This window comes from Stenella coeruleoalba (assembly GCF_951394435.1).
Source record: "Stenella coeruleoalba genome assembly, chromosome: 10".
NCBI lineage: Eukaryota > Metazoa > Chordata > Mammalia > Artiodactyla > Delphinidae > Stenella > Stenella coeruleoalba.
This window is the reverse complement of record NC_137156.1, coordinates 64,874,000-64,896,942: the sequence shown is the minus strand read 5'-3', so window position 1 is coordinate 64,896,942 and position 22,943 is coordinate 64,874,000. Positions and strand designations below refer to the sequence as shown.

The window sequence follows — 22,943 nt, the reverse complement described above, 5'->3', positions numbered from 1 at the left end:
TCATTGCTCCTTCCCCTGGGACCCGATGCACACACCACTTTGTTTGTGTCCTCCAAGAGTGGAGTCACTGTTTCCCCCAGTCCTGTTGAAGTCCTGCAATCAAATCCCGCTAGCCTCCAAAGTCTGATTCTCTAGGAATTCCTTCTCCCGTTGCCGTACCCCCAGGTTGGGAAGCCTGACGTGGGGCTCAGAACCTTCAATCCAGTGGGTGGACTTCTATGGTATAAGTGTTCTCCAGTTTGAGAGTCACCCACCAAGCATTTATGGGATTTGATTTTATTGTGATTGCGCCCCTCCTACTGTCTCATTGTGGTTTCTCCTTTGTCTTTGGATGTGGGGTATCCATTTTGGTGAGTTCCAGTGTCCTCCTGTAGATGATTGTTCAGCAGTTAGTTGTGATTCCCTATAGCTTTTTAATATAGTTTGAAATTGGGACACATGATGCCTATAGCTTTGTTGTTCTTTCTCAAGATTGCTTTGGCTATTGGGGATCTTTTTGTGATTCCATACGAATTATAGGATTATTTTTCTTGTTTCTGTGAAAAATGCCAATGGAATTTTGATAGAGGTTGCATTGAATCTGTAGATTGCTTTGGGTAGTATGGACATTTTAACAATATTAATTCTTCCAATCTACGAACTTGGGAATATTTTTCCATTTATCTGTGTCTTAATTCCTTTCATCAGTGTCTTTTTTTTTTTAAACTTACTAATTTGTTTTAAAAATTTTTATTTTTTATTTTTGGCTGCGTTGGATCTTCATTACTGCATGTGGGCTTTCTCTAGTTGCGGTGAGCAGAGGGTACTCTTCATTGCGGTGCGCGGGAATCTCATTGCGGTGGCTTCTCTTGTGGAGCACCAGGCATGTGGGCTTCAGTAGTTGCTGCATGTGGGCTCAGTAGTTGTGGCACACGGGCTCCAGGGTGTGCGGGCTTCAGTAGTTGTGGCTCATGGGCTCTAGAGCACAGGCTCAGTAGTTGTGGCCCAGGGGCCTAGTTGCTCCATGACATGTGGGATCTTCCCAGACCAGGACTCAAACTGATGTCCCCTGCATTGGCAGGTGGATTCTTAACCACTGTGCCACCAGGGAAGTCCCCATCAATATCTTATAGTTTTCAGGGTACAGGTCTTCACCTCCTTGGTTAAATTTATCCCTAAGTATTTTATTCTTTTTGATGCTCTTGTAAATGGGTTTGTTCTCTTATATCATTTTCTGATAGTTTGTTGTTATTACATAAAAATGCAACTGACTTTTGTATATTGATTTGATATACTGCAGCTTTTCCGAATTTATCAGTTTGAATAGTTTTTTTGGCGGAGTTTTGGACATATGATCATGTCATCTGCAAGCAGAGACAATTTTATTTCTTCCTTTCCAATTTGAATATTAAACAAATTTTTCCTGTCTAATTGCTTTGGCTAGGATTTCCAGTCCTATGCTGAATAGAAGTGGTAATAGTGGGCATGCATGGGAATTCCCTGGCGGTCCAGTGGTTAGGACTCCATGCTCTCACTGCTGAGAGCTTGGGTTTGATCCCAGGTAGGGGAACTAAAAGCCCACAAGCCAAGCAGCACCCCCCCCCCCAAAAAAAAATGGAGTGGCACCCTTGTCTTGTTCTGGCTCTTAGAGGAAAAGATCTTAGCTTTTCACCATTGCTTATGATGTTAGCTGTGGGCTTGTCATATGTGGCCTTTATTATGTTGAGGTACATTCCTTCTGTACCCAATTAGGTTTTTAATCATGAAAGGATGTTGAATTTTGTCATGCTTATTTTGCATCTATTGAGATGATCATAGGATTTTTATCTTTCATTCTGTTAATGTGGCATATCCCACTTATTAATTCGCATGTGTCGAACCATCTTCATTCACATCCCAGGAATAAATCCACTTGATCATAGTGTGTGATCTTTTTAATGTGCTGTTGAGTTCAATTTAGTACATTTTGTTGAGGATTTTTGAATCTTTTTTCATCAGGGATATTGGCTTATAATTTCCTTTTCTTGTTGTGTGCTTGTCTGGCTTTGCTATCAGGGTAATGCTGGCCTCATAAAATGAGTTTGGAAGTGTTTCCTCCTCTTCAGTGTTTTTTGAAGAGTTTGAGAAGGATTGATATTAATTCCTCTTGAAATGTTTGGTAGAATTCACCAGTAAAGCCATCTAATCCTGGACTTCCATTTGTTGGGAGGTTTTTGATTACTGATTCAGTCTCCTTACTGGTAATCAGCCTGTTCAGATTTTCTATTTCTTCATAATTTAGTCTTGTTGGTCACATGTTTCTAGGAATCTATTCATTTCTTCTCATCAAATTTGTTGACATCTCATTTTTCATAGTAGTCTCTGTGATCCTTTATATTTCTGTGATATCATCTCCTCTTTCATTTCTGATTTTATTTGAGTCCTCTCTCTTTTTTCTTGGTGAGCCTAGCTAAGGGTGTGTCAGTTTTGTTTGTTCAAAAAACGAGCTCTTGGTTTCATCCATCTTTTCTATTGTGTTTTTAGACTCTCTTTATTTCCACTTTGCTCTTTATTTCCTTCCTTGTAAGTAGAAGGCTTAGTTTGTTGTTCTTTTCCTAGTTCCTTGAGGCATAAAGTTAGCTTGTCTATTTGAGATTATTCTTTTTTCTAAACATAGACCTTTATCATTAAAAACTTCCCTCTTAAAACTGCTTTTGCTGCATTCCATAATTTTTGGTATGTTGTGTTTCCATTTTAGTTTGCTTTGTAATTTTTAAAATTTCTCTTTTGATTTTTTCTTTGGTCTATTGGTTCTTCAAGAGTGTATTGCTTAATTTACACATATTTGTGAATTTTCCAGTTTTCCTCCTGTTACTGATTCCTAGTTTCATACCATTGTGGTCAGAAAAAATACTTCATTCTTATGAAATTTGCTAATACTTGTTTTGTGACCTAACATAGGATCTATCCTGGAGAATGTTCCATGTGTGTTTGAGAAGAATGTGTATTCTGGTGCTGTTTGGATGAAATATTCTGTATGTCTGTTGGGTCCATTTGGTCTAGAGTATAGTTCAAGTTCAAATGTTTCCTTACTGATTTTATGTCTGGACAATCTTTTGTTGAAAGTAGGATATTGAAGTCTCCTACTATTACTGTATTGTTGTCTATTTCTCCCTTCAGATCTTTTAGTATTTGCTTAATATATTTAGGTGCTCTGATAATGGGTACATATATATTTACCAGTGTTAAATCCTCTTGATGAACTGCTTTATCATTATATAATGACCTTTTTTGTCTCTTGTTAAGTTTTTGACCTAAAGTCTATTTTGTCTGGTGTAAGTATAGCCACTCCTGCTCTCTTTTGGTTTTCATTTTCATGAAATACCTTTTTCCATCCCTTCCCTTTGTGTCTTTTTGTGTCCTTAAAGCTGAAGTGAGTCTCTTGTGGGAAGCATATAGTTAGGTCTTTATTTTTAAAAATACATTCAGCTACTGTATGCCTTTTGAATAGATGATTTAATGAATTTAAATTTAAAGTAGTTATTGATACGTAAGGACTTACTAAAGCTATCTTATTAATTATGTTCTGGCTGTTACGTAATTCCTTTCTTCCTTTCTTCCTCCCTTGCTGTCTTCCTTTTTGAATTGATAATTTCCCTTAGTGGTATGTTTTGATCTTGACCTTTTGTCTGCTGTAGTGTTTTGCTTTGTGATTACCATGAGGGTTACATAAAACATCTTATAGTTATAACAACCTATTTTAAGCTGATAACAACTTAACTTCCATAGCATACAGAAATTCTGTGCTTTCCTCTCCCATTTTATGTTTTTGATATCACAGTTTACATATTTTTATATTGTGTATTCATAAGGAAATTATTGTCACTGTAGTGATTTTTAATACTTCTGTGCTTTAGTCTTTATACTAGAGTTAAGAGATTAACATACTAGCATATTACAGTATTAAAGTCATTCTCAGTATCTGCGGGAGATTGGTTCCATGACACCCCTGCCCCCCATGTATACCAGAAACCGTGGATGCTCAAGGCCCTTGGATAAAATGGAGTAGTATTTATATATAGCCTTTAAATCCTCTCTAGATCACTTATAATACTTAATATCATGTAAATATCATGTAGATAGTTGTAAATGTTATGTAAATTGTTACCAGAGTGGGGCAAATTCAAGGTTTGCTTTTTGGACTTCCTGAGTTTTTTGTTTTTTTTTTTCCTCAAATATTTTCAATTAGTTGGTTCAATCTGTGGATGTGGGATTCTCGAATAGGGAAGGCCAACTGTATTTTGAATGTGACTATATATATACTTACCTTTAGCAGTGTGTTTTATATTTCTATGTTTCTATGTTATTAGTTAGTGTACATTCATTTCAGCTTGAAGAACTTTTAGCATTTCTTGTAAGGCAGGTCTAGTGATGATGAATGCTGTACACATTTGTTTGTCTGGCAAAGTGTTTATCTCTCCTTTATTTCTGAAGGACAGCTTTGCCAGGTAAAGTATTCTTGGTTGGAAGGGTTTTTTTTAATTGAAGTATAGTCAACTTACAATGTGGTGTCAGTTTCAGGTGTACAACAAAGTGATTTGTATACACACACACACTGTGCCTATACAGTAGGTCTTTGTTATTTATCTGTTTTATATATAGTAATGTGTATCTGTTAATCCCAAACTCCTAATTTATCCTTGCTTCCATCTCCCACTTCCCCTTTAGTAAACCGTTAAGTTTGTTTTCTGTGTCTGAGTTTTTTTTGTTTTTGTTTTTTAACTTTTCATTTCATATTGGAGTATAGTTGATTAACAATGTTGTGTTAGTTTCAGGTGTACAGCAGAGTGATTCAGTTATACATATACATGTATCTATTCTTTCTGAAATTCTTTTCCCATTTAGGTTGTTACATAATATTGAACAGAGTTCCCTGTGCTGTACAGTAGGTCCTTGTTCATTATCCATTTTAAATATAGCAGTGTACATGTCAGTTCCAAACTCCTTAACTATCCCTCCCCCCCACCCATCCCCCCTGGTAACCATAAGTTCCTTCTCTAAGTCTGAGTCTGTTTCTGTTTTTTTCAAAGTAAAATTTATTTATTTTTAAATTTATTTTTGGCTGTATTGGGTCTTCAGGCTGCGCGTGGGCTTTCTTTTAGTTGCGGCAAGCGGGGGCTACTCTTCGTTTTGGTGCGCAGGCTTCTCATTGTGGTGGCTTCACTTGTTGCAGAGCACAGTCTCTAGGCGTGCAGGCTTTAGTAGTTGTGGCGCATGGGCTCAGTAGTTGTGGCTCACGGGCTGTAGAGCCCAGGCTCAGTAGTTGTGGTACACGGGCTTAGTTGCTCTGCGGCATGTGGGATATTCCTGGACCAGGGCTCAAACCTGTGTTCCCTGCATTGGCAGGTGGATTCATAACCACTGTGCCACCAGGGAAGCCCTAGTTTCTGTTTTGTAAATAAGTTCATTTGTATAATTTTTTTAAGATTCTGCATGTAAGTGATGCCATATGATATTTCTGTTTCTCTGTCTGACTTCAGTCAGTATGACAAGCTCTAGGTCCATTCATGTTGCTGTAAATGGCATTATTTTATTCTTTTTACTGGCTGAGTAATATTCCATTGTATATATTTATCCCATTTTCTTTATCCATTCTTCTGTTGATGGACATTTAGGTTGATCCACGTCTTGGCTATTGTAAAAGGCGCTGCAATGAACATTGGGGTGCATGTATCCTTTCAGACCATAGTTTTCTCTGGATACATGCCCAGGAGTGGGATTGCAGGATCATATGGAAGCTCTGTTTTTAGTTTATTTTAATATTTATTTATTTATTTGGCTGCGTGAGGTCTTCATTGTGCCTTGAGGGATCTTTTAGTTGCAGCATGTGGGCTCTTAATTGTGGCATGTGGAATCTAGTTCCCTGACCAGGGATCATACCCAGGCCCCTGCATTGGGAGCACGGAGTCTTAAACCACTGGACCACCAGGAAGTCCTTGTTTTTAGTTTCTTAAGGAACCTCCATACTGTTTTCCATAGTGGCTGCACCAATTTACATTCCCACCCACAGTGTAGGAGAGTTCCACACCTACACTGTGGAGAGTTTTCTCCACACCCTCTCCAGCATTTGTTTGTGGATTTTTGGATGATAGCCATTCTGATTGGTGTGACGTGATAGCTCATTGTTGTTTTGATTTGCATTTCTCTAATAATTAGTGATACTGAACATCTTTTCATGTGACTCTTGGCCATCTATATGTCTTCTTTGGAGAAATGTCTCTTTAGGTCTTCTGCCCATTTTTTGATTTGGTTGTTTGTTTTGATGATATTAAGCTGCATGAGCCGTTTGTAAATTTTGGAGACTTATCCCTTGTTGGTCACATATTTGCAAGTATTTTCTCCTATTCTGTGGGTTGTCTTTTCATTTTGTTTTTGGTTTCCTTTGCTGCACAAAAGCTTTGAGTTTAATTAGGTCCCATTTGTTTATTTTTGTTTTTATTTCCATTACTCTGGGAGATGGATTGAAAAAGATATTGCTGTAATTTATGTCAGGGAGTGTTCTGCCTATGTTTGCCTCTAGGAGTTTTATAGTGTCCCATCTCACATTCAGGTTTTTAATCCACTTTGAGTTTGTTTTTGTGCATGGTGTTAGGGAGTGTTCTAACTTCATTCTTTTACATGTAGCTGTCCAGTTTTACCAGCACCACTTATCAAAGAGACTGCTTTTCCTCCATTGTATAGTCTTGCCTCCTTTGTCATAGATTAATTAACCATAGGTACATGGGTTTATTTCTGGGCTTTCTGTCCTGTTACATTGATCTATATTTCTGTTTTTGTGCCAGTACCATACTGTTTTGATGACTGTAGCTTTGTAGTATAGTTTGAATTCTAGGAGCCTGATTCCTCCACCTGTGTTTTTCTTTCTCAAGTTTGCTTTGGCTATTTGGGGTCTTTGGTGTCTCTACACAAATTTTAAGATTTTTGTTCTAGTTCTGTGAAAATTGCCATTGGTAATTTGATAGGGATTGCATTGAATCTGTAGATTGCCTTGGGTAGTATAGTCATTTTGACAATATTGATTTTTCCAATCCAAGAACATGGTATATCTTTCCATCTGTTTCATTTTCGATTTCTTTCATCAGTGTCTTACAGTTTTCAGAGTACAGGTCTTTTGTCCTTAGGTAGCTTTATTCCTAGGTACAGTGTTTTATTCTTTTTGATGCAGTGGTAAATGGGATTGTTTCTTGAATTTCTCTTTCTGATCTTTTGTTGTTAGTGTACAGAAATTAAACAGATTTCTGTGTATTAATTTTGTAACCTGCAAATTTATCAAATTCATTGATGAGTTCTAGTAGTTTTCTGGTATTGTCTTTAGGATTTTCTGTGTATAGTTTCATGTCATCTGCAAACAGTGACAGTTTAACTTTTCCAATTTGGATTCCTTTTATTTCTTTTTCTTCTCTTATTGCTGTAGCTAGGACTTCCAAAACCATGTTGAATAAAAGCAGCAAGAGTGGTCATCCTTGTCTTGTTCCTAATCTTAGAGGAGATGCTTTCAGCATTTCCCCATTGAGTATGATATTAGCTGTAGGTTTGTGGTATGTGGCCTTTATTATGTAGAGGTATGTCCCCTCTATGCCCATTTTCTGGAGAGTTTTTAATCATAAATTGGTGTTGAATTTTGTCAGAAGCTTTTTCTGCATGTATTGAGATGATCATATGGTTTTTATTCTTCAGTTTGTTGATGTGGTATGTCACAGTGATTGATTTGTGGATATTGAAAAATCCTTGCATCCTGGGATAAATCCCACTTGATCATGGTGTGTGATCCTTTTAATGTATTGTTGGATTCAGATTCCTAGTATTTTGTTGAGGATTTTTGCGTCTGTGTTCATCAGTGATACTGGCCTGTAATTTTCTTTTTTGTGTGTGGTATCTTTGTCTGGTTTTGGTATCAGAGTGATGATGACATCATAGAATGAGTTTGGGAGATTTCCTTCCTCTGAAGTTCTTTGGAACAGTATCGGAAGGGTAGGTGTTAGCTCTTCTCTAAATGTTTGATAGAATTCGCTTGTGAAGCCATCTGGTCCTCTACTTTTGTTTGTTGGAAGTTTTTTAATCATAGTTTCAATTTCACTACTTGTGATTGGTCTGTTCGTATTTTCTGTTTCTTCCTGGTTCAGTCTTGGGAGATTGTACGTTTCTAAGAATTTGTTCATTTCTTCCAGGTTGTTCATTTTATTGGCATACATTTGCTTGTAGTAGTTTCTTATGATCCTTTGTATTCCTGTGGTGTCAGTTGTAACTCCTCCATTTTCATTTCTAATTTTATTGAATTGAGTCCTTTTCCTTTTTTTCTTGATGAGTCTGGCTAAGGTTTATCAATTTTATCTTTTCAGAGAACCAGCTTTTAGTTTCATTGATCTTTGTTATTGTTTTCTTCATCTTTATATCATTTATTTTTATTAATTTTTATTGGAGTATAGTTGCGTTACTCTATATCATTTATTTCTGCTCTGTTCTTTATGATTTGTTTCCTTCTACTAACTTTAGGTTTTGTTTGTTCTTTCTGTAGTTGCTTTAGGTATAAGGTTAGGTTGTTTATTTGAGATTTTTCTTGTCTCCTGAGGTAAGATTGTATTGCTATAAACTTCCGTCTTAGAACTGCTTTTGCTGCATCCCATAGGTTTTGTATTGTTGTGCTTTCGTTTTCATTTGTCTCTAGGTATTTTTTGATTTCCTCTTTGATTTCTTCAGTGATCCATTGGTTGTTTAGTAGTGTATTGTTTAGCCTCCATGTGTTTGCACATGTTTGTGTTCTTCACAGTTTTTTTCTTGTATTTTATTTCTAATCTCATAGCATTTTGGTCAGAAAAAATGCTTGATGTGATTTCAGTTTTCTTAAATTTACTGAGACTTGCTTTGTGGTCCTGTTTTTGTTTTGTAAATAAGTTCATTTGTATTATTTTTTAGTTTTCACATTTAAGTGATATCATGTAATACTTGTCATTCTGTCTGACTTACTTCACTTAGTGTGATAATCTCTAGGTCCATCCACGTTGGTGCAAACATGGCCATATTTCATTCTTTTTTTAATGGTTGAGAAATATTCCATTGTGTATATATATATACACCACATTCTCTTTATCCATTCATCTTTTGATGGACACTTAGGTTGCTTCCATGTCTTGTATATTGTACATAGTGCTGCTAAGAACATTGGGGTGCATGTATCTTTTCAAATTAGAGTTTTCCTCTTTTCTGGGTATAGGTTGGCAGTTTTTTCTTGCATCACTTTGAATAAATCATTCCACTCTCTGCTGGCTTATAAGGTGTTTGCCGAGAAATCCACTGATAGCCTTATAGGAATTCCCTTGTATGTGAGGAATTTTTTTCTCTTGTTGCTTTTAAAATTTTTGTCTTTGACTTTAGATGATTTCATTATAGTGTCTCTTGGAGGAGATCTTTTGGGGGACCTGTAAGCTTTTTTTTTTTTAATAAATTTTTAAAATAAACTTGGACGTCCAAATCTCTGCCCAGATTGGGAAGATCTCAGCTGTTATTTCTTTAAGTAAGCTTTCTGCCCCTTTCTCCCTCTCCTCTCCTCTGGGGACTCCAGCAGTGCTTATGTTGTTTCTCTTGATGATACCTCATGATACATGAAGGCTTTCTTCACTCTTTTTCATTATTTTCTCTTTGTTCACCTTGAACTGGATAATTTCAAATGACCTGTCATTGACATCATGGATTTTATTCTTCTGCGTGATCAAGTCTGCTGTTAATACTTTCTAGTGCATTTTCATTTCATCCATTTTATTTTTTTCAGCTCTAGGATTTCTGTTTGGTTCCTTTTAATGATTTCTGTGTCTGTTAAATTTTTTGTTTTCTTCATGTATTGTTTTTCTGACTTCACTGAATTGCCTTTGTGTGTTTTCTTGCAGCTCACTGAGGCCTTCTTTAAAACAACTGTTTTGAATTTTTTATTGGGCAGATTGCAGATCTCCATTTTTGGGGGGTCAGTAAGTGGAAAATTACTGTGTTCCTTTGGTGGTGCTATGTTTCATTGAGTTTTCACATTCCTTGAAGTCTTGTGTTGCTGTCTTTGCATCTGAAGCAATCATCTTTTCCAGTCTTTACTGACTGGCTGCAGGAGAGATACACCTTTTGTCGGCCCTGCTAGGGATTCCGAGGCTTTCTCAGTAAATGAAAATTGCATTAGCAGATATTCCAATTGCTTTTTAAATGGTTATCAAGTTTTAGAATTAACCTGTAGAAAACACATGGAAGATTTTATTTTATTTTTTTGGATTGACTTCAACAACAACATTTATTTTCTCACAATTGTGGAGGCCAGAAGTCTGAGAGCAAGGTGTCCACTGGGTTCATTTCTCCTAAGACCTCTATCCTTTGTGGAAATTTTTATAAGAGTTGAAAAAGTGAATATGAAAAACCTTGAACAATGTATGAAGACATAAGCATTAAAATAACTAAAATCAGAAATACATTCCGGTACTCTTTGATAGAAATGCATGTATACCACTTTTATAAATGAAAAGTAATGACTGTTGCAGCTCATAAAGAGGAACTTTGGGGTGATACTCTTATTTCTTGATTGAGTGGTATTTAGATTAAATGGCTGTGTTTACTTTCATGGAGCTGCTTGCTGTTAATTTGTATACTTTTCTGTAATATTTAATGCAAAGCTTTAAAAGTTTATTTAAAGTTAAAAACTCAGTACTCTTCACTTAAACTGTCTCTGCATGTAAACATATCGAAGACCAACAGCCACTATTAACATTTTCTTCCATTCTTTTGTGCATTTTTTGCCTATAATCTTTATTTAATATTTTTTCATTTTGTGAAAGTACATGCTCTGTACTTTCACAGAGCACAGTGGATTGACGATATGATTGACAGAAAGATGCTAAGAAACATAGTATGGGACGTTTCTTTAATGGCAAATAATCCAGAAATTTATTAAGGTTTTTACATTAAAAATATAAGGGTTCTGATTCTGGTCAGCATGTAGTAAGCACACTCTACCCTTTCTCTCTGACTAAATACAATTAAAATCCTAGGGCAGAGTACATGGACCAGCTGTCTGAGTACCATGAAAGATAAATGGTAGCAGATAGAATGGGAAATGAAATTGTTTTAGTTTTTTCTCTCCATAGAATACCTTACAGCCTGGACTCAAAGGTAACCCAAAACCTGGAACTGGATACTAGGTGCAGACAGAAAGAAGTCTGAGAGAAGCTCTGTCTTTATAGTGTCAGGAGTGAGAAAGGGGATTCTTATAAAGAGGTTGGAAGGAAGGGATGGAGGAAGAGAATCTTTTGTGTTTTGTTTGCTTTTTTTTTTTTCCATTTTGTCCTGCTCTTGTCTCCCATGAAATTCTGTGGTGGTGAAGGCAGCAATGACATTGGCAGCCAGGTGGGAGCAGAATCCTTTTATTTATAGAGGTTATGGTCCTAAGACCATGGAGATATTTGCTGATTTTGTCCTCTCAATTCTCACCACTTTACCCGGGAAGCAATCACAGTTGTGGGAGGTGCTCAGCAGAGCAGGAAAACAAAAGCCCTTCCCTTCTAGCAAGAAGACCCAGAAAAGGTCCTCTAGGAGCTGGAATGTCTTGGGAGGATTGTAGAGAGGAAGGAACTGAACAAAGTGAACCCATAATATTGTGTATGAACTCCTGGGTTCTTTTCCAAAATAGCATATATGCATCTGACTCTAAACAGCATGCCAAACGCTACACTACTGCCCAAGTCCTATGTTGGCTGTTGCACAATATGCATGAGACAAATCAAAATGGTACTGCAAGGGCTTTGAAAACCAAACTGACATTGGAACCATAGCCCAGGGAAATTGGATAGGAATTTGTGGATTGGACTTAATCAGGTAGATTGCTGCTAAAACAAAAATCCAACGTTTTCAGTTGGATTTAAACAAGGTTCAGAGTAACATAGCGTAGTATCTAAACATTCAAAATTACTCCACATATAAAGAATCAGGAAAATCTCACCATCTCTTAAGAAGAAAATATAGTCAGCAGATGGCAACCATGACACGACATAGATGTTGGAATCATCAAAGAGTTTAAAGTGTAATTATTAATTAAAACCTTGCTCTAATAATTGAGGGTAAACCTCGTTGAAGCAAATGGAAAGTTATACATTTAAATTTAAAATTGGAAGTTTAGGGACTTCCCTGGTGGTGCAGTGGATAAGACTTAGCGCTCCCAAAGCAAGAGGCCCAAGTTTGATCCCTGGTCAGGGAACTAGATCTCATATGTGTGCCACAACTAAGAGTTTGACTGCCACAACTAAGGAGCTCGCCTGCTGCAGCTAAGGAGCCCACCTGCTGCAACTAAGGAGCCTATGTGCTGCAACTAAGGAGCCCACATGCCACAGCTAAGGATCTGGAGAGCTGCAACTAAGGAGGCTTGGAGCTTCAACTAAGCCCGCGAGCCACAACTAAGGAGCCTGCCTGCCGCAACTAAGACCTGGTGCAACCAAATAAATGTATATTTTTATAAAACATAAAAAAATAAAGTTGGAAGTTTTATAACTAAAACTAAATTTAAAATTCGTTGAGTGATGTCAGTGACAGAATAGGGATATATTAAGTCAGTTAACTTGAAGGTAGAATAAAAACTATCTAGTCTGAACAACAGGGATTTAAAATAAACTGAAGAAAGATGAGAGCTTCAGGGACCCATGGGACAATAACAAAGTTTATCTTTCATGTTATTGAAGTCCCAAAAGGAGTGGAGATGGAGTGGTGCAGAAAAAGTGTTTGTGGAAATTATAGAAAGAAAGAAAAATATGTTTCTGTTTGCAGTTGACATGATAGTCTGCTTAGAAAATCCCAAGGAATGTACAAAAAAGACTGTGGAACTAATTAGTGAGTTCAGCACAATTGTAGGATACAAGATCAACATATTAAAATCAGTTATATTTCTTTGTACCAGCAATTAACATGGGGAAACTGAAATTGAAAACACAACCACTCAAAAAACTATTAGGTGTAAATCTAACAAAACAGGTACAGTGCTTATATGCTGAAAACTATACAATAATGATTAAAGAGGGAATTCCCTGGCGGTCCAGTGGTTAGGACTCCACGCTTCCATTGCAGGGGGTGTGGGTTTGATACCTGGTCAGGAAACTGAGATTCCCACAAGCCATGGCTTGGCCAAAAAAAAAAAAGAAAAATGGTTAAAGAAATCAAAGATCTAAATAAATGGAGAAAGATATCACGTTCATTGGAACACTAGATTGGAACACTAGATTGGAACACTAAACATAGTAGTGATGTCAATTCTCAAATTGATACGTATGTTTACTGTAATTCCTATCAAAATTCTAGCAAGATTTTTGTAGACATAGACTAGATTACTCTAAAATGTATATGGAAAGCAAATAAACTAGAATGGGTAAAACAATTTTGAAGAAGAATAAAATGGAAGGAATCATTTTACTCATTTCAAGACTTTATAGCTATTGTAATCAAGACTGTGTAGTATTGGTGGAGGGCTAGGCACGTAGATCACTGGAACATTATAGAAAACCCAGAAATAGACTCATAAAGTACAGCCAACTGGTTTTTTATTTGGTTGCACCAGGTCTTAGTTGCAGCACGTGGGCTCCTTAGTTGTGACATGCAAACTCTTAGTTGCGGCATGCATGTGGGATCTAGTTCCCTGACCAGGGCTAGAACGCAGGCCCTCTACATTGGGAGCATGGAGTCTTATCCACTGTGCCACCAGGGAAGTCCCCAGACACCTGCTCTTTGACTGAATGTTTGTGTCCCCCCCCGCCCCAAGTTCGTATGTTGAAATCCTAACCCTTGGTGTGATTGTATTAGGGAGTTGGGGCCTTTGGGAGGTAATTAAATCATGAGGGTGGAGTCCTCGTGAATGGAATTACTGCCCTTATAAAAGAAACCCCAGAGAATTCTCACTTCCTTTTCTGCCATGTGAGGACACAGTGAGAAGATGGCCAATTATGAACCAGGAAGTGGGCCCTCACCAGAAACTGAATCTGCCAGTGCCTTGATCTTGGACTTCCTAGCCTTTAGAACAGTGAGAAGTAAATATTTGTTGTTTGAGCCACCCAGTGTATGCTATTTTTATTATAGCAGCACAAAGGACTAAGACAGGTGCCAAAGCAATTCATTGGAGGGAAGGTAGTCTTCTCAACAATTGGTGCTAGAACAATTGGTTATCCATAGGGAAAAACAAAACGCAAAAATCCTGGATCTAATCTCACATCTTACAGAAGAAGTTACTCAAATGTATCATAGGTTTAAATGTAAAACTATAAAAAATTTTAGGAGAAAATCTCAGAGAAAAAATTTAGAATTCTTTTACATGACATCTAAAGCATGATCCATTCCACCTAAAGGAAAAAAAAAAAAAGATAAATTAGACTTCATCAAAATTAAAAGCTTCGGCTCTATCACAGTCTGTGAAAAGAATTTTAAAAAGAGGTTATAGACTTGAAGAAAATATTTGTGAACAACATATCTGGTAGAGACTTACATCCAGAATATATAAGGAAATCTCAATAACTCCTAAATACCAAGGGGATCAAAGAAGAAAGTACAAGAGAAGTTAGAAAATGCTTTGAGGTGAATGAAAACAGAAATCACAAATACAGAAACTATGGGATGCAGCTAAAGTAGTGTTCGGAGGGAAATTTACAGCTGTAAATGCCTGTATTAAGAAAGAAGAAAGAGAGAGTGGGGACAGCAGAAGCTAGAAGAACTACAGTCCTGCAGCCTGCGGTACGAAAACTACATTTACAGAATGATAGACAAAATGAAAAGGCAGAGGACTATGTACAGATGAAGGAACAAGATAAAACCCCAGAAAAAGAACTAAATGAAGTGGAGACAGGCAATCTTCCAGAAAGAGAATTCAGAATAATGATAGTGAAAATGATCCAGGACCTCCAATAAAGAATGGAGACAAAGATGGAGAAGATGCAAGAAATGTTTAACAAAGACCTAGAAGAATTAAAAAACAGAGATGAACAATACAATAACTAAAATGAAAAATGCACTAGAAGGAATAAATAACAGAATAACTGAGGCAGAAGAACGGGTAAGTGACCTGGAAGACAGAACGGTGGAATTCACTGCTATGGAACAGAATAAAAAAGAATGAAAAGAAATGAAGACAGCCTAAGAGAACTCTGGGACAACATTAAATGCACCAACACTCATGTTATAGAGGTCCCAGAAGGAGAAGAGAGAGAAAGGACCCAAGAAAACATTTGAAGGGATTATAGTCGAAAACTTCCTTAACACGGGAAAGGAAATAGCCATCCAGGTCCAGGAAGCACAGAGAGTTCCAGGCAGGATAAACCCAAGGAGAAACACGCCAAGACACATAGTAATCAAAATGACAAAAATTAAAGACAAAAATTATTAAAAGCAACAAGGGGAAAATGACAAATAACATACAAGGGAACTCCCATAAGGTTAGCAGCGGATTTCTCAGCAGAACTCTACAAGCCAAAAGGGAGTGGTATTGATATATTTAAAGAGATGAAAGAGAAGCACCTACAATGAAGATTACTCTATGTGGCAAGGATCTCATTCAGATTCACCGGAGAAATCAAAAGCTTTACAGACAAGCAAAAGCTAAGAGAATCAGCACCACCAAACCAGCTCTACAACAAATGCTAAAGGAACTTCTGTAAGTGGGAAGAAAAGGACCTACAAAAACTTCTGTAAGTGAGAAGAAAAGGACCTACAAAAACAAACCCAAAACAATTAAGAAAACTCATAAGAACTTCACATATCGATAATTACCTTAAATGTGAATGGATTAAATGCTCCAACCAAAAGACACAGGCTTGCTGAACGGATACAAAAACAAGACCCATATATATGCTGTCTGCAAGAGACCCACTTCAGACCTAGGGACACATACAGACTGAAACTGAGGGGATGGTAAAAGATATTCTATGCAAATGGAAATCAAAAGAAAGCTGGAGTAGTGATACTCATATCAGATAAAATACTTTATTTTTTTAATAAATTTATTTATTTTAGTTTTGGCTGTTTCGGCTCTTCATTGCTGCGCGCCGGCTTTCTCTAGTTGCGGTGAGCGGGCGCTACTCTTCGTTGCGATGCAAGGGCTTCTCATTGCGGTGGCTTCCCTCGTTTCAGAGCACTGGCTCTAAGTGCATGGGCTTCAGTAGTTGTGGCTCACAACTCTAGAACACAGTCTCAGTAGTTGTGGTGCACAGGCTTAGTTGCTCCGCGGCATGTGGGATCTTCCCGGACCAGGGCTCGAACCTGTGTCCCCTGCGTTGGGAGACAGATTCTTAACCACTGTGCCACCAGGGAAGCCCAAAATAGACTTTAAAATAAAGACTGTTACAAGAGAGAAGAAAGAACACTACATAGTGATCAAGGAATCAATCCAAGAAGATATGACAATTATAAATATATATGCACCCAACATAGGAGCACCTCAATACATAAGGCAAATGCTAAGAGCTATAAAAGAGGAAATCGACAGTAACACAATAATAGTGGGGACTTTAACACCTCACTTACACCAATGGACAGATCATCCAGACAGAAAATTAATAAGGAAACACCAGCTTTAAATGACACAGTAGACCAGATAGGTTTAATTGATATTTATAGGACATTTCATCCAAAAACAACTGATTACACTTTCTTCTCAAGTGCACATGGAACATTCTCCAGGATAGATCACATCTTGGGTCACAAATCAAGCCTTGGTAAATTTAAGAAAATTGAAATCATATTAAGCATCTTTTCCAACCACAATGCTATGAGATTAGAAATCAATTACAGGGAAAAAAATGTAAAAAACACAAACACATAGAGGTTAAACAATACATTACTAAATAACCAAGAGATCACTGAAGAAATCAAAGAGGAAATCAAAAAATACCTAGAGACAAATGACAATGAAAACACGACGATCCAAAACCTATGGGATGCAGCAAAAGCAGTTCTAAGAGGAAGTTTATAGCAATACAATCCTACTTCAAGAAACAAAAAAATCTCAAATAAACAATCTAACCTTACACTTAAAGGAACTTGAGAAAGAAGAACAAACAAAACCCAAAGTTAGTAGAAGGAAAGAAATCATAAAGATCAGAGCAGAAATAAATGAAGTAGAAACAAAGAAAACAATAGCAAAGATCAGTAAAACTAAAAGCTGGTTGTTTGAGAAGATAAAGTTGATAAACCTTTAGTCAGACTCATCAAGAAAATGAGAGAGAGGACTTAAATCAATAAAATTGGAAGTGAAAAAAGAGAAGTTACAGTGGACACCTCAGAAATACAAAGCATCCTAAGAGACTACTACAAGCAACTCTATGCCAATAAAATGGACAACCTGGAAGAAATGGACAAATTCTTAGATATAGCCTTCCAAGACTGAACCAGGAAGAAATAGAAAATATGAATAGACCAATCACAAGTAATGAAATTGAAACTGTGATTAAAAGTCTTCCAACAAACAAAAGTCCAGGACCAGATGGCTTCACAGGTGAATTCTATGAAATGTTTAGAGAAGAGCTAACACCCATCCTTCTCAAACTCTTCCAGAAAATTTCAGAGGAAGGAACACTCCCAAACTCATTCTACGAGGCCACCATCACCCTGATATCAAAACCAAACAAAGATACTACAAAAAAAGAAAATTACAGACCAGTATCACTGATGAATATAGATGCAAAAATCCTCAACAGAATACTAGCAAACAGAATCCAGCAACACATTAAAAGGATCATACACCATGATCAAGTGGGATTTATCCCAGGGGTGCAGGGATTCTTCGGTATACACAAATTAATGTGGTACACCATATTAAAAAACTGAAGAATAAAAACCATATGATCATCTCAATAGATGCAGAGAAGGCTTTTGACAAAATTCAACACCCATTTATGATAAAAACTCTCCAGAAAGTGGGCACAGAGGGAACCTACGTCAAGATAATAAAGGCCATATATGACAAACCCACAGCAAACATCGTTGTCAGTGGTGAAAAACTGAAAGCATTTCCTCTAAGATCAGGAACAAGACAAGGATGTCCACACTTGCCACTCTTATTCAACATAGTTTTGGAAGTCTTAGCCACAGTAATCAGAGAAGAAAAAGAAAGAAAAGGAATCCAAATTGGAAAAGAGAAAGTAAAACTGTCACTGTTTGCAGATGACATGATACTATACATAGATAATCCTAAAGATGCTACTAGAAAACTCTAGAGCTAATCAATGAATTTGGTAAAGGTGCAGGATACAAAATTAATGCGCAAAAATCTCTTGCATTCCTATAACAACGAAAGATCAGAAAGAGAAATTAAGGAAACAATCTCATTCACCATTGCAACAAAAAGAATAAAACCTAGGAATAAATCTACCTAAGGAGGTAAAAGACCTGTACTCAGGAAACTATAAGTCACTGATGAAAGAAATCAAAGATGACAGATACAGATGGAGAGATATACCATGTTCTTAGATTGGAAGAATCAATATTGTGAAAATGACTGTACTACTCAAAGCAATCTATAGATTCAATGCAATCCCCATCAAATTACCAATGGCATTTTTTACAGAACTAGAACAAAAAATCTTAAAATTTGTATGTAGACATAAAAGATCCAGAACAGCCAAAGCAATCTTGAGGGAAAAAAACAGAGCTGGAGAAATGAGACTCCCTGACTTCAGACTATACTACAAAACTACAGTAATCAACACAATATGGTACTGGCAAAAAAAAACAGAAATATAGATCAATGGAACAGGATAGAAAACCCAGAGATAAACCCATGCACCGGTGGTCAACTAATCCATGACAAAGGAGTCAAGGATATACAATGGAGAAAAGACAGTCTCTTCAATAAGTGGTGCTGGGAAAACTGGACAGCTGCATTTAAAAGAATGAAATTAGAACACTCCCTAACACCATGCACAAAAATAAACTCAAAATGGATTAAAGACCTAAATGAAAGACCAGACACTATAAAACTCTTAGAGGAGAGCATAGGAAGAACACTCTGACATAAACCACAACAAGATCTTTTTTGATCCATCTCCTAGAGTAATGGAAATAAAAACAAAAATAAACAAATGGGAACTAATGAAACTTAAAAGCTTTTGCACAGCAAAGGAAACTACAAACAAGACGAAAAGACAGCCCTCAGAATGGGAGAGAATATTTGCAAATGAATCAACAGACAAGGGATTAATCTCCAGAATATATAAACAGCTCATGCAACTCAGTATTAAAAAAACAAACAACCCAGTCCAAAAATGGGCAGAAGACCTAAATAGGCATTTCTTCAAAGAAGACATATAGATGGCCAAGAAGCACATGAAAAGCTGCTCAACGTCACTAATTATTAGAGAAATGCAAATCAAAACTATGATGAGATATCACCTCACACCAGTTAGAATGGGCATCATCAGAAAATCTACAAACAACAAATGCTGGAGAGGGTGTGGAGAAAAAGGAACCCTTTTGCACTGTTGGCGGGAATGTAAGTTGATACAGCCACTATGGAGAACAGTATGGAGGTTCCTTAAAAGACTAAAAATAGAATTACCATATGACTCAGCAATCTCACTACTGGGTATATGCACAGAGAAAACCATAATTCAAAAAGACACATGCACTCCAGTGTTCATTGCAGCATTATTTACAATAGCCAGGACATGGAAGCAACCTAAATGCCCATCGACAGATGAATGAATAAAGAAGATGTGGTACATATATACAATGGAATATTACCCAGCCATAAAAAGGAACGAAATTGGGTTATTTGTAGAGACGTGGAAGTAAGAAAGAGAAAAACAAATATCGCATATTAACGCATATATGTGGAATCTAGAAAAATGGTACAGATGAATCGTTTTGCACGGCAGAAATAGAGACACAGATGTAGAGAACAAACATAGGGACACCAAGGGGGAAAGCAGGGGTGGTGGTCGTGGTGGTGGGATGAATTGGGAGATTGGGATTGACGTATATACACTAATATGTATAAAAGAGGTAACTAATAACCTGCTGTATAAAAAAATAAAATTAATTAAAAAAATAAGGAAGAGCTCAAATCAGTTACTTTAAGAAACTAGAGCAAGACGAAAAAGAAGAGCAAAATAAACCCAAAGCAAACAGAAGGAAGAAAATAATAAAGGCTAGAGTGGGAACAAATGAATAGAGACTAAAATAGTAGAGTAAATAAAAGCAAGAGTTTGCTCTTTTAAAAGATCAACAACTGAGAAAAAAGAGACTCAAACAGCTAGAATCATTAATGAAAGTGGGGACGTTAACACCAAGCTTTCAGAAATAAAAATGATTTATAATACTTTGAACAGCAAATATTATGCCAATAAATTAGATAGCCTAGGTGAAAATGGGCAAATTCCTAGAAACACACAAACTAACAAAATTTACTCAAGAAGAAATAGAAAATCTGAATAAATGTAACAAGTAAAGAGGTTAATAGTTTATAAACTTCCCACACAGAAAAAAACCCAAGGACTTCCCTGCTGGCGCAGTGGTTAAGAATCCACCTGCCAATGCAGGGGACATGGGTTCAAGCCCTGGTCTGGGAAGATCCCACATGCTGCGGAGCAACTAAGCCTGTGTGCCACAACTACTGAGCCTGTGCTCTAGAGCCTGCAAGCCACAACTACAGAGCTCGCCTGCCACAGCTGCTGAAGCCCGCACGTCTAGAGCCCGTGCTCTGTAACAAGAGAAGCCACCACAGTGAAAAGCATGCACACCACAACGAAGAGTAGCTCCCCGCTCTCTGCAACTAGAGAAAGCCGGCGCGTAGCAACGAAGACCCAATGCAGCCAGAAATAAATAAATAAAATAAATTAATTAAACAAAAAAATCCCAAGATCAGATGGCTTCACTAGTAAATTCTACCAGATGTTTAAAGATTTATCATGAACTGTTCTATAAAAGTACAAAGGAGCACTTTCCAAGTTATTCTACAAGGCCAGCATTACCCTAATACCAAAGCCAGACAAAGACATAAAAAAGGTACACACCAATATCCCTTATGAATATAGACGCAGAAGTTGTCAATATTATTAAACGGAGTCTAGCAACATTTAAAGGGATTATACCCAGGAATGCAAAGTTGGTTCAATACGAGAAAAAAATCAGTGTAATACACCTTATTAGTAGGATAAATTAAAAACCACATGATCAGGCTTCCCTGGTGGCGCAGTGGTTGAGAGTCCGCCTGCCGATGCAGGGGACACGGGGTCGTGCCCCGCTCCGGGAAGATCCCACATGCCGCAGAGTGGCTGGGCCTGTGAGCCATGGCCGCTGAGCCTGCGTGTCTGGAGCCTGTGCTCTGCAACGGGAGAGGCCCCAACAGTGAGAGGCCCGCGTACCAAAACAAAACAAAAAAAACCACATGATCATCTCAAAAGACACAAAGCGTAATATACTTTCATGATTAAAAAAAAAAAAACACTCAACAAACTAGGAATAGATGGGGACTCCCTCAACTTGATAAAGGGCTTATATGAAAAACTCCCATGTAATACCATACTTAAGGTGAAAGACTGAATGCTCCTTTTCTAAGATCAGGAATAAAATGCATTCTCACCACTGCAATTCAACATTGTACCAGAAGTTCTAGCCACAACAATTTTACAAGAAAAACAAAAGGCATCCAGATTGGAAAAGAAGTTAAACTATCTCTATTTGTAAATTACATGATCTCATATATATAATGTCTTAAGGAATACACACACACACACACATGCACAGGTTCAGTGTCACTAGCCATTAGGGAAATGCAAATTAAGATCCAATAAGATACTAATACACTCTTATTAGTACAGGTAAAATAAAGAGTAGTGACAATACCAAATGCTGGTGAGGATGCTAAGAAACGAAGTCCCATGCTGCTGGTGAAAATGTAAAATGGTATGGGCACTCTGGAAAATATTTTGGCAGTTTCTTAGGATAAATTTTGCTTTGGAAAAGCTTTGCGTTAAAATGAATACAGTGAAGTAAAGATGAATAATTCCCCTCTTGCTTGGTTCAGGTAGGTGGGCTGTGTAATGAACTAGAATTTGGATTTCTTTTTTTTTTTAAATTTTGTTTTCCTGGTGCTGTGAAAATTAGCCATTAGTATAACTAATAAGGATTAATGGAAACTGAAAAGACTAAGGTCATGTCAGAAAGATTTGTATTTGCTGCAGAATTGAAGTGAGATGGGTTTTTTTTCTCATATTAGTAGTTCCATGTATAAGAGAACCCACCCACGCCCCTGCCCCCTGCTTCTTGTGTTACCGATTTGTGTGCGGAAGAGGCCTGAGAAGGAGATTAAGATTAGTAGGATCGCAATTTCCTGGAGGGCTTGGTTTTGGGATACTTAAGGGAAGAGATGTGGGGCTTGGCAGAGGACTGAGGTTGGAAAAGCTACAACTTGTTCATGGCCATCAGTCTTCAGGGATCCTCTTGATAGCGTCTTTCCACAGGCATATATCTCATTAGTGTTTGTTTTCCCCCTTGAAGTAGAATGGAGGGTTGGGGACACAGGAGCAGAAACGTTGCTTCCCTGGAGTCCTTGTTTATGCTGGGTGGTGAGCACTGTTGCTGGTGCCCTGCTGCAGGTCTACTGCTTGAGACCTTTTTGAGCTGTTATGTTCCAGGTGAGTCTTGTGAATGGTTGAGCTGTTGTCAGCACCTCTGCTCCTTGGGTCAGCCGCTGTCACCTGCCAATTCCTCTATCTGTTTTGTTGCCTTCTGAATTGACCCACAGCGGGTTCTTTGTACTATTTCCTTAGAGGGTTCTTGGACTGGAAAATTGCATGTGCGCCTGAGACTTGTGCTTCCAGGAAGGTGGATGGAGTGGTAGCCATTCCTTCTTGTGAATTGGCTGTGGTGTGACTCCTTTTGCTTCTCCCTTCTGGTCTCACACTTCTGAGGAATCATCTCCTTGGCCTGCGTTT

At 37.5% G+C, this 22,943-nt stretch overlaps 1 protein-coding gene across 4 annotated transcripts in view; it reads left to right on the top strand.

The window, feature by feature from the left end:
• The window catches only part of SCAP (SREBF chaperone), a 90,055-nt gene that overhangs the window by 26,603 nt on the left and 40,509 nt on the right, over nt 1-22,943 (top strand). The gene's annotated exons all lie outside the window — the stretch shown is intronic.